The 14,311-nt window shown below is 37.1% G+C and overlaps 1 protein-coding gene across 1 annotated transcript in view; it reads right to left on the bottom strand.

Moving 5' to 3' along the window:
* The window catches only part of Su(z)2 (Suppressor of zeste 2), a 229,376-nt gene extending 225,337 nt beyond the window's left edge, over positions 1-4,039 (bottom strand). Inside the window, exon 1 of the mRNA XM_073992155.1 lies at positions 3,693-4,039. The gene's annotated coding sequence lies outside the window, so the exon portion shown is untranslated. The remainder of the gene's footprint in view (positions 1-3,692) is intronic.
* Positions 4,040-14,311: the final 10,272 nt, after the last annotated feature.

A 14,311-nucleotide genomic window follows, 5' to 3' on the forward strand; every position in this document is an offset into this window, starting at 1 on the left:
AACATACATACACACATAGAAAGAACTGCTGCATATTCGTGTATGTTGTATCAAACGCTAAGATAAAGGCGGGTGATAGTTGGTTCAAGACTTGAAATTGCGGAACATGTTTTCGAAACGTCTGAACACTTGAAAAGCGAGCTTTGCGTTTTCTATTCATTGCTGCTAATTCTAAATCCGTACGATTCATGCACAATGAGACTACCAAGCTTCGATGGAAAGCAAAAAGGGGTTACCTCGAAACTTAGGGTAGCGCGGAAGACCAGACAAACCTTTTATAAACACGAAACTAAAAATCGTTATACAGCTGGGCCTCGATTATACGTGATTTTCGGGACCTGAGGCATTATGGATAATCGATTTTATCGGATAATAGAATAACAGTGTTCTCACATATTTTTCCTCTTATTGAGTTATACTATAGTATCGATAATCCTGACAGATCTTTTCTATTCGAGAATCCGGATTCGATACACTTATAGCGTTATTATTATGCGCTTACCACGAGTGACTTAACACGGTGCTCTTGAATCAAATTTAAATGAAAGGTGCTTACACCTGGGAAGTTTTTGCAGATTTTGAAACTACAATGTTCATAGATGAGAAAAATGAAAAAACAAAAAAAAAAATCGACGGAGCGCTTTTTAAATAAATCGCGATTCAAGTTGACATTTTTAGGGGTTGTTTAGGTTTTTGAGATTTTGCTTGGAAACCGCAAGTCCTATCAAAATGGGAATAAAGAAAATGTTGTAGCTATCAAAATTCTCTACAAGATTGACCCGAATGATATTTTCGTAGGTTTTACAACTTTTGAGATATAGAAGTTGAAATTGGGACAATTCAAATTCTATTAAATTCTGTATCGTCTCTTTATAAAACAATGTCATGACTGCAATTTCCCAACTTAAACTTATATATCTAAAAAAAATTGTTCAACCTAGGAATAATTGCATAAGCCAGTCTTGTAGAGAATTTTCACAGCTATAAGATTTTCTCAGGTCCCATGCCGATAAGATTTGCCGTATTCAAGCAAAATCGCGAAACCCTAACAAAAAAACCTAAAAACCTAAACCTAAAAATGTAAACTGAGCTTTTTTATCTCAAAAATGGTACAGCCTGAGAACAAATCATAAACGCCAGTCCTGTAGAGAAATTTCACAGCTACAACATTTTCTTTAGCTCCATTTCGATTGGACTTGCGATTTGCAAGCAAAATCGTGAAAACCTAAAAAAACACCTAAAAATTTGAATTTTGACCGCGATTTATTTAAAAACCCCTACAACGATTTTTTCTTGTTTTTGGATTTTTCTGATCTATGAACATTGCTGTTTCAGAATTCACAAAAACTTCCCCTGTGTAAGCGGTTTTCATTAAAAGTTAGTTAAGGTGCACCCTTCATCACATTGTTTTATAAGGGGGCGATAAAGTCAGTGCATTGTTCCAATTTGAACTTCAATATCTCAACAACGGTAAAACCTACGAAAATGCCGTAGAGGTGAATCTTGTAGAGAATTTTCATAGCTACAACATTTTCTTCAGTCTCATTTTGATAGGACTTGCGGTTTCTAAGCAAAATCGTGAAAACCTAAACAACCCCTGAAAATATCAACTTGAATCGCGATTTATTTAAAAAGCGCTCCGGCGATTTTTTTTTTGTTTTTTGATTTTTCTCATCTATGGACATTGTACTTTCAGAATCCTCAAAAATTTCCCAGGTGTAAGCACCTTCCATTTAACTTTGATTCAAGAGCTCCGTGTTAATCATAGAAAATAATTTATTTTTGGTACTATTCAATAATTCGGACACCACCAAAACATGTGGTCACAGTAACATTTTCCACTGGGATTTAGAAGTAACAGGTAAGGCAAATGGAACACTTTACTTCTTACCCTCACCTCACCTTTTGTAAATATGGACTTAGGAAATTACTTCTTCTAAAAGTAATATAAAATCGTCAGATGACGATTGCCGTCGGCAAATTGCAAAAAGTACTACCTACTTGATAAACAAGTAAAAAACGATCAGTCGGCTTTGCCGACAGAGATATACCCTCAGCCTGCGTGAATTGAAAATTTTTTTTCCAAAAACGTATATATTTAAGGGGTTTTGAAAATTTTAAGAGTATGAACCGACAATTATCGCGTGTACTATTTTAGCTAATATTATCGAACTTTGGTGGGGGAGTTACCGGAAGGAGTGGACCTACAAGCGCCACCTTCGAATTTCATCTAATATTCGAATAAACATTACGATATGCAAAGTGTGGATCAACTCAGTATTTGGTTCGGGAGTTGTCGTGCTCTCCAGCCACTACATGGTGCCATAGAGTGTTTTACACTTTTAGGGTTGTTTTCTCAAGAAGTATGGACTTGCCCCTGAAAAAACTTTTACCGTCGTAACTGAGGCAGTGAATGAAAGTTGCTTCAACAAAAATCAAATTGATTTCAGAGCAGTTCTTAAAGTGAACTTATCCAAAATTTTGTGTGGGAGGTACCCGAAGGAGTGGACAAATGTAGTCCATATTCGAACCTGATATATATTTGGTAGATATACTGGGGTGGGTAAAGCATGGACCAAATCGATCTCTACCATCAAGAGTTATCATGTGCAGAATTTTTCCGAACATTTTTGAACTCTTGGGGGTGAGGTACCTGAAGGAGTAGACTGATATGGCTTATCTTCGAACTTAAACTAAGTTTGGACAAAATATTACGAAGGCCCAATTTTGGACCGAATCGGCAGATCCGTTCAAGAGTTATCTTGCGCTCCAACCACTACACACGGTGTCATAGGAGTTTTTCGTAACTTTCAGGCTATCTGCTCAGCATGTATGGACTTGCCTCTGATGAAACTTGTACTGTCGTATAAAGGACAGTGAATAGAAGTTACTACAACAAAAATCAAAGCGATTCCTGAACAGGTCCTAAATTGAACTTTTCCGAAATTTTGTGTGGGAGGTACCCGAAGGAGTGGACCGATTGAGTTCATATTGGAACCTTATTTAAGTCTGATAGAAATGTCACGACGTGCTTAGTATGGACCAAATCGGTTACTTCCTTCAAGAGTTATCGTGCGCACAAACTTTCCGAACATTTTCGAACTTTTGCGGGGGAGGTACCGGAAGGAGTGGACCGATGTAGCTCATCTTCGAACTTAAGCTAAGTTTTGGCAAAATGTTACGAAAGCCAAAATTTGAACCGAATCGGTTCATCCGTTCGAGAGTTATCGTGCGCTCCAGCCAGCAGGACAGACAGACAGACAGACGGACGGACATGGCTAAATCGACTCCAAATTGTCTGAAACACATTTTGTCCAAACATACTTGGGGTCTAAAACCATTATTTCGATGAGGCACATTTTCATCGTATCAAAGTGTATATACCCTCCTTAGCCTAAAGGCTGAGTGTATAAAAATCTTGTTTTTTAAACCTAATCGAAAAATACTTACAACAACTCCTGGGCCCAAAACCCATCCTTCTTATTTAAAATATAGAAATTGTGACTGTACCAAACAATTTGTAAGAACGGACATTTAACATTGTGAAACGCCATTAAACCTTCCAAGTAATTTTTAAAGTCACTCATATGCATTCCTTAATTGTGTATCAAGTAACAAATATAAATTACTCGAAATAGTAATTGGCATAAAAAAACAAAATTTAAGACGTAATTTAACATTTTCTTCCTTACCTTCATTCATCTCCTCCGCCCAAATGATGACCAATCATTTATGCATTTGTTATTCACAACTCAATTCACTCATTCTCTCTCTTACTCACTCACTTCCCCACACATCGATAGATTTTTGTCCATGAGAGCGATGAAAAAGAAACAACTCTGTCAGTTGTTTGGTTGGGTGTTTATTGTGAAAAAGCCGAACACACTTCGGCTCTACTCAATTCTGATTCGTCGTTGCTATTATTCAGCACAAATTGTTTGCTGAATTCGCCGTTATTTTGAGAGCGAATGAGAGCAAGGGGTGGAGTCAATCTCTCGCTCTTTGCCTTTGACAAAACATCAAAGAGGGGTGAGAGAGTGCAATCTAAAAAAGAAACAGAGAAATATAGAGAGAGTAATAAAATTGTTACCGAAAAGAAACGTGTAAAATAAAGATGAGAGAAGGAGAAAGTATACGACAAAAGAAAATGTGTAATAAAACAGAGTAGGTACAAGCTGAATCCATTAAAGCAGACTAGATAAATAGAACACGCTATTGAATATTCTAGAGAGGCTCACAAATGGACAAACATAAATTATGAAAAATGTGTGTTTAATTTGTGGAAAAATTATGATTTGCATAGACGAAGTAGACAGAGAGAAATGTAAACTTTAGCAGTGTAATAATAAAAGAATAATTAACTGGATTATCAATAATATTATAGAAAAATAGGTAACTATCTGAGAGTTAAATAATAAAAAATGCAGTGATGTCTTGCAAGATTCATAAATTACCACTGGAGCACAAATTTTGTGACCACATTTTACAGCAGCAGCATAGAAGTGTGAGCTTGATCTAAAAAATAAATTAATTAATTCAATCAATTAATCAATAAGACAGACCTTTGATTCTAATGTAGGAATGGAACGAATTATTCGTATTAAAGGGAATAATGGGATGAGCTGCCATGACGTAAAGCATGAGTTTGGTTGCGAATTTGTAGTTAGTCGGAGACTAAAACATCTGGTATCCATCTTCACTCCAGTGAATGAAAGACTTGCTGCAATTCGAATAAAAGCTAAATTCTTCAACATCAGCTTTATTTGCGCTCATGCTCCCACTGAAGAAAAGGACGAACAGACCAAAGATATATTTTACGAGCGCTTAGAAGAAACATATGACAGTTGCCCTGCCCATGACATTAAAATCATTCTAGGCGATTTTAATGCCAAAATTGGAAAGGAGAATATCTTTGGCCCAACAGTCGGGAAATTCAGCCTCCACAGTGAAACATCTGACAATGGTATGAGGCTGATAGACTTTGCAGCTGCAAAAAAACATGGTAGTTAGCAGTACCAGATTTAATCATCTCGATATTCATAAGGGCACCTGGCTGTCTCCAGATCAGAAAACAAGAAATCAAATTGATCATGTTGTGATAGATGGAAGACATTCATCGAGCGTGTTGGATGTACGATTGTTCCGAGGCGCAAACATTGATTCGGACCACTACCTTGTTGCAGCAAAGGTACGCACCCGATTAAACGTAGCAAACAAAGTACGAACAGACACAACACGAAAGTTAGACATCGGTAAGCTGCAATCACAACAGATATCCACAGCATATTCCACTCAACTAGCCCAATTGCTTAATCAAAGCACTCCTCATCCCGATAACATATCAGCGCAATGGCAAAGCATTGCCCACTCCATGCAAACAGCCGCAAAATCCATACTTGGATACCAGAGGCCTCCACCAAGGAATCCATGGTATGATCAGGAGTGTCGTGCTGCCACCGAAGAGAAAAATGCGGCATATAGGGCTACTTTACAATCCGTAGCAACGCGTAGCGCACGAGGGAGATACAGGGATAAAAGGAGAGAGGAGAAACGTCTTTTCCGCAGGAAAAAGAGAGAGATGGAAAAGCGGGAAGGTGAAATAATCGAGATGTACAGGAACCAGAATGAAGTCCGAAAATTCTACCAAAGAGTCAAGCATCAAACTGATGGCTTTGGTACAGGCACATCCTCCTGTAGAGACCAGCAAGGTAATTTGGTAACTGATACAGATAGTGTACTCAGGATATGAAAAGAACATTTTTCAAAACTGTTGGTATCCAATAGCAGCGAAGACGACGAAGATACCACAGTCCCAATTCCAGAAGATGGTATTGAATGTATACCGCCTAGCCAAGATGAGGTAAAGACAGCAATAAATCGGCTGAAGAATAATAAGGTAGCTGGAGCCGATGGCTTACCAGCCGAGCTGTTCAAAACCGGAGTCAACACGCTGATAAGGTGTATTCATCAGCTAGTTATCACCATCTGGCAGGAAGAACGAGTACCCGACGATTGGAATCTGAGTATCCTGTGCCCCGTCCACAAGAAGGGAGATAAGACTGTATGCTCTAACTATAGGGGCATAAGTCTACTCCCTATTGCCTACAAGATCGTGTCAGGGATATTGTGCGAACGACTAAAGCCTATGGTCAACGAGGTAATTGGACCATACCAATGCGGCTTTAGACCTGGCAAGTCCACCATTGACCAGATATTTACCCTGCGGCAAATCCTGGAGAAGACCCAAGAGATGCAGATCAACACCTACCACCTTTTTGTCGATTATAAAGCAGCCTTCGACAGCCCGCTGCGTTCAAAGGTATTCCAAGCCATGTCTGAATTTGGTATCCCCGCAAAGCTCATCCGTCTTTGCAAAATGACTTTAACTGACACGAGGTCCTCAGTTTAAATAGGAAAGAACCTCTCCGAAGAGTTTGGTACCAAAAGAGGTTTCAGACAAGGAGACAGCCTTTCGTGTGATCTCTTTAACATCCTGCTGGAAAAGGTTATACGAGAGGCAAACGTCAAAAGAAGTGGCACAATCTACACCAATAGTCACACGTTACTTGCTTATGCTGATGATATAGACATCATAGGCCGATCAGTAAAAGAAGTAACTGATACCTTTATGAAGGTCGAAGGAGAATCTGCTAAAGTGGGTCTGGCGGTAAACGGTGAGAAGACCAAGTTGATGGTGTCGACGCGCAATGCATCCATTGAGCTCGGACCGACTGTGGAAGTTGGTTCCTATAATATTGAGGTAGTAAAAGACTTCGTCTACCTCGGCACCTCCGTAAACACAACAAACGACATCAGTTGTGAAATAAAAAGAAGAATTATATTGACCAACAGATGCTACTTTGGTTTAAGTAAGCAGATTAAAAACAAAGCCACATTTCGCCAAACAAAAATAACGCTCTACAAAACACTGATACTACCCGTGCTGATGTATGGCTCCGAAGCCTGGGTACTTGCGCAAGCAGACATGGCAGTGCTTGGTGTGTTTGAGAGAAAAATTCTTCGAAAGATCTACGGACCAATCTGCGTTGACGGTGAATATCGACGTCGCATGAACCACGAGCTGTATCTGCTGTACAACGACATCAATATTGTTAAACGTATCGAGATGCAGCGATTGCGTTGGCTAGGCCATATCATAAGAATGAGCGATGATGACCCCGCTAAAAAGGTGTATAAACACGGACCGCTTGGCGGTGCACACAGAATTGGCAGGCCAAGGAATAGATGGCGCAAACAAGTGGATGATGAGATGAAAAGGCGCGGTATTCCAGAAAGCGAAGCAACAAATAGAGAGAATTTGAGATCTTTTCTTAGTTCGGCCTATAGAATAAATGTTCTGTAATGGGCCAGCTAAGTAAGTAAGTAAGTAATGGGATGACTACGTCGTGTATCCTTGTGGTGACGTGTATCCTCGTGCTGCCGGATGAAGGATGTGTCCTTAATGGCACATACAGTATTCAAATCTCAAAAATCATATTTATAGCAGATTCGGCAGAAACAAGTGCATTACTTTATTGGATAGGGAATATTTAAGAATAATTAACTCACTTACTTAGACACTCAAATTTAAAACAACGCAACAGAGTGAAAATTGGTATTAACTAAGCAACGACGCAACTTCGAAAACAACGCAAACTGAAACGACGTAAAGCGAGTGTATCAGTGTTTTTTAATGCGTGGTTTTTGTTTGACGCGATGTGGCTTTATTCCTAAACTGCTTACTCAATCCGAAATAGCATCTGTTGGGCAACACTATTCTTCTTCGTATATAACAACTGATTTTGTTGGTTGTGCTTACGGTGGTGCCGATGTAGAGGACGTCCTTTACTACCTCAAAATTATAGAACCAACGTCAACAGTTGGCCCGATTTCTATGCACGCATTGCGCGTCGACACGAGCAACTTGGTCTTCTCGCCGTTTACCGCCAGACCTAGTTTAGAAGATTCTCTTTCGACTTTTTCAAAGGTATTAGTTACTTCCTTTACCCGATCGACCCATGACGTCAATGTCATCGGCATAAGCATATACATAATATATTTCTTTTGACCTTCACATCTCATATAACCTTTTCCAGCGGAATGTTGAAAAGGTCGCACGAGAGGCCGTCACCTTTCCTGAAACCTCTTTTAGTACTAAAATCTTCGGAGAGGTTCTTTCCTATTTTAACTGAGGACCGAGTATCAGTTAATGTCGTTCTACAAAGCCGAATTAGCTTTGCGGGAACGCCAAATTCAGACACGGCTTGGAATACCTTTGGACGTAGGGGGCTGTCGAAGGCTGCTTTGTAATCGACAAAAAGGTGATAAGTGTCGATCTGCATCTCTTGGGTCTTCTCCAGGATTTGTCGCAAGGTAAATATCTGGTCAATGGTGGATTTGCCAGGTCTAAAGCCACATTGAAATGGACCAATTATTTCATTGGCCATAGGCTTTAGTCGTTCGCACATTATCCCTGACACTATCTAGTATGCAACAGGGAGAAGACTTAGATGGACTATAGGGGCATAACCTATAGTTAGAGCATACGGTCTGATCTCCTTTCTTGTGGACAGGGCACAGGATGCTCAGGTTGCAATCGTCGGGTACTTGTTCTTACTGCCAGATGGTGCTAACAAGCTGATGAATATACCTTCACCTTCAAGAATAATTTTACTACGTTTTTTCTGATTGCATTATTACACCGACAAACAGATATTATACGTATAAAATATGTAGAATATTTTTTTGATTTTCGAGCCTCATTTAAGGACATTTTGTTTTACTTAATCCGTTTCTAAAAATTAAAATTGTTTCAAACAAGTCTTTTCGCAATATTCACCCATAAACATAATTTTTGATGGAATTTTTTTAACTACTGGAAACTATAAATACCATATGACATCAAATTTTGTCCGAAAATGTGGATAAAAACTAAAACAAAGTCTCTTTTTTCGGGAGAAAAAAGTAACCTTGCGCGACTCGTATATAGAGGTAAAGGTATATAAAGCCTTATTCGAGTCGTATTTTAAACATTTATTGGTGATTTGTTGATTAATTTGTGTCTCTTTTTCGAGTCTTTTCTGAGTCAGGTTTATAATCGTTTGAGTCCTTAGTGAGTCGTTAGAAGAAAATATGAAGAAACAAGTAAAAAAAGTATCAGTCGGCGTTGCCGACAGAAGTATACCCTCAGCCTGTGTGGATTGAAATACTTTTTTTTAGCAACCTTTTTTAAGAAACATAATACCGCTGTAAATAGGTCCACTAGGAAAACCTTCGGTAAAAATGTCCAAAGGCTCCTCGAACAGACCCTTAACCACACAAAAATTTTGAACACTTGTGTGGGTGGTACCCCAAGGATTTGACAGATAGAGCCCAAGTTTGAACATTAACTAAGTTTCGACAATATTTAGTGATCCAAAGTTTGGACCAAATCGGTTGCTACGTCTATGAGATATCGGGCGTACCATTTTAGCGAACATTTTTGTGGGGGAGGTACATGAAGGAGCGGACCTATAAGCATCACCTTCGCATTTCATCTAACATTCAAAGAAATATTACGATATCCAAAGTGTGGACGAACGCAGTATTCGGTTCAAGCTCTCCAGCCACTGCATATGGGGAAATGGGGTTTTACAACTTTCGGGCTGTTTTCTCAAGAAGCATGGACTTGCCCCTGAAAAAAAAAACGTTAAAGTGAATTTATCCAAAATTTTGTGTGGGAGGTACCGGATGAAGTAGGCAAATATAGTCCATATTTGAACCTGATTCATATCTGGTAGATATATTAGGATGTGTAAAATATGGACCAATTCGACCACTCCCTTCAAGAGTTACCGTAGGAAAAATTTTTCTGAACATTTTTGAACTTTTGTGGGGGAGGTACCTGAAGGTGTGGACCGATATGTCTTATCTTCGAACTTAACTAAGTTTGCACAAAATAATACGAAGGCCTCACTTAGGACGGAATCGGTAAATCCATTCAAGTGTTATCTTGCGATCAAACTACTACACACGTCTGTCACAGGGTTTTTTCACCATTCAGGCTATTTTCTCAGGAAGCATGAAGTGGCCCCTGATGAGACGTGTACCGTGGTATAGGGGGCAGTGAATACAATTTGTTACAACAAAAACAAATCGATTCGAGAGCAGCTCCTAAACTGAACCTTTCCGAAATTTTGTGTGGGGTGCACCCGAAGGATTGGACCGATTGAGTCCATATTGAAACCTCATCTAAATCTGGTAGATTCACGATGTGCAAGGTATGGACCCAATCCGTTACTCCATTCAATAGTTATCGTGCGCACAAATTTTACGAACATTTTTGAACTTTTGTGGGAGAGGTACCGGAAGGAGTGGACCGATATCAGCAAAAATGTCTAAAATCGTCTTTTCCATTTCAAAAAAATCAAAAAAAAATTTTGATGTTACATCTATGATTTTTGGTACATAGATTAAGAAAAAAATCGTCATTCCATATCTGTTTTCGTTACCAACTTTGATTGTTGCGCGCAAAAGATATGACCGTTTTAATTATGATAATTAGAAAAAAATTCTAAAAAAATCGCGGCTTAATATAGTAAGCTGTTATATCCAATTGTCGTTAACTGAATTCGCACCCTTTGAGAATATGCAAAAAATAATTCAAAAAGTTTCAATGGATTCGCGAAAAATTAAATTTGTTAAATAATTTCACGTATTTACAAACATATTTTTGAAACAATAGCGCTTATACTTACAAAAAAATATATAAAAAAATTATAGCAGCATCCAGACATTGTGAGGAATAAAATGAAACCTAAGTCGTGAAGTTTGGAGCTTTAGTATTCGTGTTATTTGCAAAAATACAATGAAAATGTGACGAAAAAAATAAAATCATATATCAAGCTTTTTGTAGAAAATTAACTTATGTTGAAACTGAGGTATCGGGTATTGTAACTCGCGATCAGTTTTACTATACCATAACTTTTGACCGCATTTCGGTAAAATAAACTGTTTTAGCTCGATTCACCGAGGGGTTTTTTAAAATAATAATTTGAGCGGAAGCTGTGGTCGTACTAATGTAAAAAAATCGGAAAAAATCGTTGAAATAAACGAGTTTCATTATGTTATTTTCCAATTAGTGGTTTTACAACACAATGTAGAGCTTAATGCTCAAAGGAGAAGTTAAAGAGCACACTTCAGAGTTGAAGTTTCTAATGTTTGATTTTTTAATATATCCACTGTATCTGCCTCAAACGGATGCTGACATTTTGAAACCTGAAAAATGGGGTTTTTTGAATTTTTGCTCTAATCGGGACGCGCAGCTGGATTTCCCTAAAAGCTTACTATTCGATTGTAGTACTCGCGATTTCGCATTTTTTAATGTATAACATGAGGGTGTAGCCCTCACAGGATCACAGTAATCTGCGCCCAAACACGAAATTTTTGTGCGTAAATTTTTTTCAAAAACCTATTTTTTTGGTTTAAAATTTACAAACGTCTTTCGATTTCCGTGGAAACCCGCGTAAATTTAGTTTTTTTACGTTCTGAATCTAACAAGCCACGACGCGTAAAAATCCACCCACTAGATCGGCGGATATGATACGCCTCAAATTTCGAAAATTTGCAAAAAATTATTTTGAAAATATCGCATATTAAAACGCGTTTTGGATGTGTCAGTTCTACTTAAATAAATAGATCGATACGCGTGTTTAAACTGCGCGAAAACAGATATTTAAAAACTCTCGTAAATCCACAGATATACTAGATTTTTTCTAAAAATTGAGTTCGATGCTACATCCACGGTTCTTGATGGATCGCATTGAAACGGCATAGAATGATGTATTTTTTAATGGTGATTATTGAAATCGGATGCGCATAAAATGTAAATGAACTTCGCGGAAATTATGACCATTTTACTGTATTTTGCACCCTAATATGCAGCAGATGCTACATCATGGCCGCCAAATAGAATTTGACAAACTGTACATCCAATAAAAGGGATTGATTCGCTGTGTTGGAAAATCGGATGCGCATCATGTCATTTTCATAATTACGCGGTTTATATGCGTCTCAAATGTTGTAATATGCAATATAACATTATTTTAACGTTATGCCACAATTGGAATTCCTTGTGATTTAATATAAGGTTCTAATAATATTATCCAATAGGAAAACTATAAGCGAAAAATTTGTTACAACGGAATATCATCATTATTGCGTGAAAATTTGACGAAAATGCCGAGGAACTCAAAAATTTTTTCTCCAAATTTTCCTATAAAACCATAAAAAAATAAAATTAGAATAATATGATTTTAATTTATTTTCTTCGTATTTTTGCAAATAACATGAATACTATAGCTCCAACCTTCACGACTTAGGTTTCATTTTATTCCTCAAAATGTCTGGATGCTGTTATAATTTTTTTTATATATTTTTCGTAACTATGAGCGCTATTGTTTCAAAAATATGTTTGTAAATACGTGAAATTATTTAACAAATTTGATTTTTCGCGAATCCATTGAGACTTTGCGATTATTTTTTGCATCATCGCAAAGGGTACGAATTCAGTTAACGATAATAGGATATAACAGCTAATTATTTTAAGCCGCAATTTTTTTTAGAATTTTTTCTAATTATCATAATTAAAACGGTCATATCTTTTGCGCGCAACGATCAAAATTAGTAACGAAAACAGATTTGGGATGCTGATATTTTTCTTAATCTATGTACCAAAAATCATTGATGTAGTATCAAAAAATTTTTTTGATTTTTTTGAAATGGAAAAGACAATTTTAGACATTTTTCTTGATATATGTTATTCTAATTTTATTTGTTTATGGTTTTATAGAAAATGTTGAAGAAAAAATGATTGAGTTCTTCGTCATTTTCGTCCAAATTTCACGCAATAATGAAGATATTCCGTTGCAACAACTTTTTCACTTATAGTTTTCCTATTGGCGAATATTTTTAGAACATTATATTAAATCACAAGGAATTCCAATTGTGGCATAACATTAAAATAATGTTATATTGAATATTACAACATTTGAAACGCATAGAAACCGCGTAATAGTGGAAATCACAAGATGCGCATCCGATTTTCCAAAACAGCGAGTCAATCCCTCTTATTTGATATACACTTTGTGAAATTCCATTTGACGAACACGATGTAGCATCAGTTGCATGTTAGGGTGCAAAAAACAGTAAAATGACCATAATTTCCACGAAGTACATTTGCATTTTATGCGCATCCGATTTCAATGATCACCATTAAAAAATACATCATCCTATGTCATTTCAATGCGATCCATCAAGAACCGTGGATGTAGCATCGCACTCAGTTTTTAGAAAAAATCTATTATATCTCCGGATTCGCGAACGTTTTTCAATATCTGTTTTCGCACATTTTAAATATGCGTTTCGCTCTATTTATCTAAGTAGGTATAACACATCTAAAACGCGTCTAAATACGCGATATTTTCAAAAATATTTTTTGCATATTTTCGAAATTTGAGGGGTATCATATCCGCCGATCTAGTGGATGGATTTAGACGCGCAAAGGCTTGTTAGATTCAGAACGTAAAAAAACTAAATTCACGCGGGTTTCCACTGAAATCGAAAAGCATTTGTAAGTTTTGAATCCAAAAAACTGGTTTTTAAAAAAAAAATACGCACAAAAATTTCGACTTTAAACTGAGATTGTTGTTAACCTTTGAAGGCTACACGCCCGAGTTATACATCAAAAAATGCGTAATCACGAGTACTACAATCTCATAAACAGTTTTTAAACGAGTACAGTTGCGCGTTCCGATTAGAGCAAAAATTCAAAAAACCCAATTTTTCAGTCTTCAAAATGTCAGCATCCGTTTGAGATTGATGCGGTGGTTATATTAAAAAATCATACATTAGAAACTTCATCTCTGAAGTGTATTCTTTAACTTCTTCTTTGAACATTATACTCAACATTGTATTGTAAAGCCACTAATTGAAAATTGACTTAAAAAAACTCGTTTCCTTCAACGATTTTTTTTCTATTTTTTTTACATTAATATGACCACAGCTTCCGCTCAAATTATAATTTTAAGAAATCCATCGGTGAATCGTGCTAAAACAGTTTATTTTACCTAAATGCGTTCAAAAGTTATGGTATATTACAACAATTCGCGAGATACAATACCCCATACCTCAGTTTCAACAGAAGTAAATTTTCTACAAAAAGGCCGATATAACCTATCTTCGAACTTAAACTAAGTTTGGACAAAATATTACGATAGCCAAATTTTGGAGCGGATCGGTTAATCCGTTCGAGAGTTATCGTGCGCTCCAGCCA

This window comes from Musca autumnalis, unplaced genomic scaffold, assembly GCF_047663935.1.
Source record: "Musca autumnalis isolate F117 unplaced genomic scaffold, ASM4766393v1 scaffold_5, whole genome shotgun sequence".
In the NCBI taxonomy this organism is placed as follows: domain Eukaryota; kingdom Metazoa; phylum Arthropoda; class Insecta; order Diptera; family Muscidae; genus Musca; species Musca autumnalis.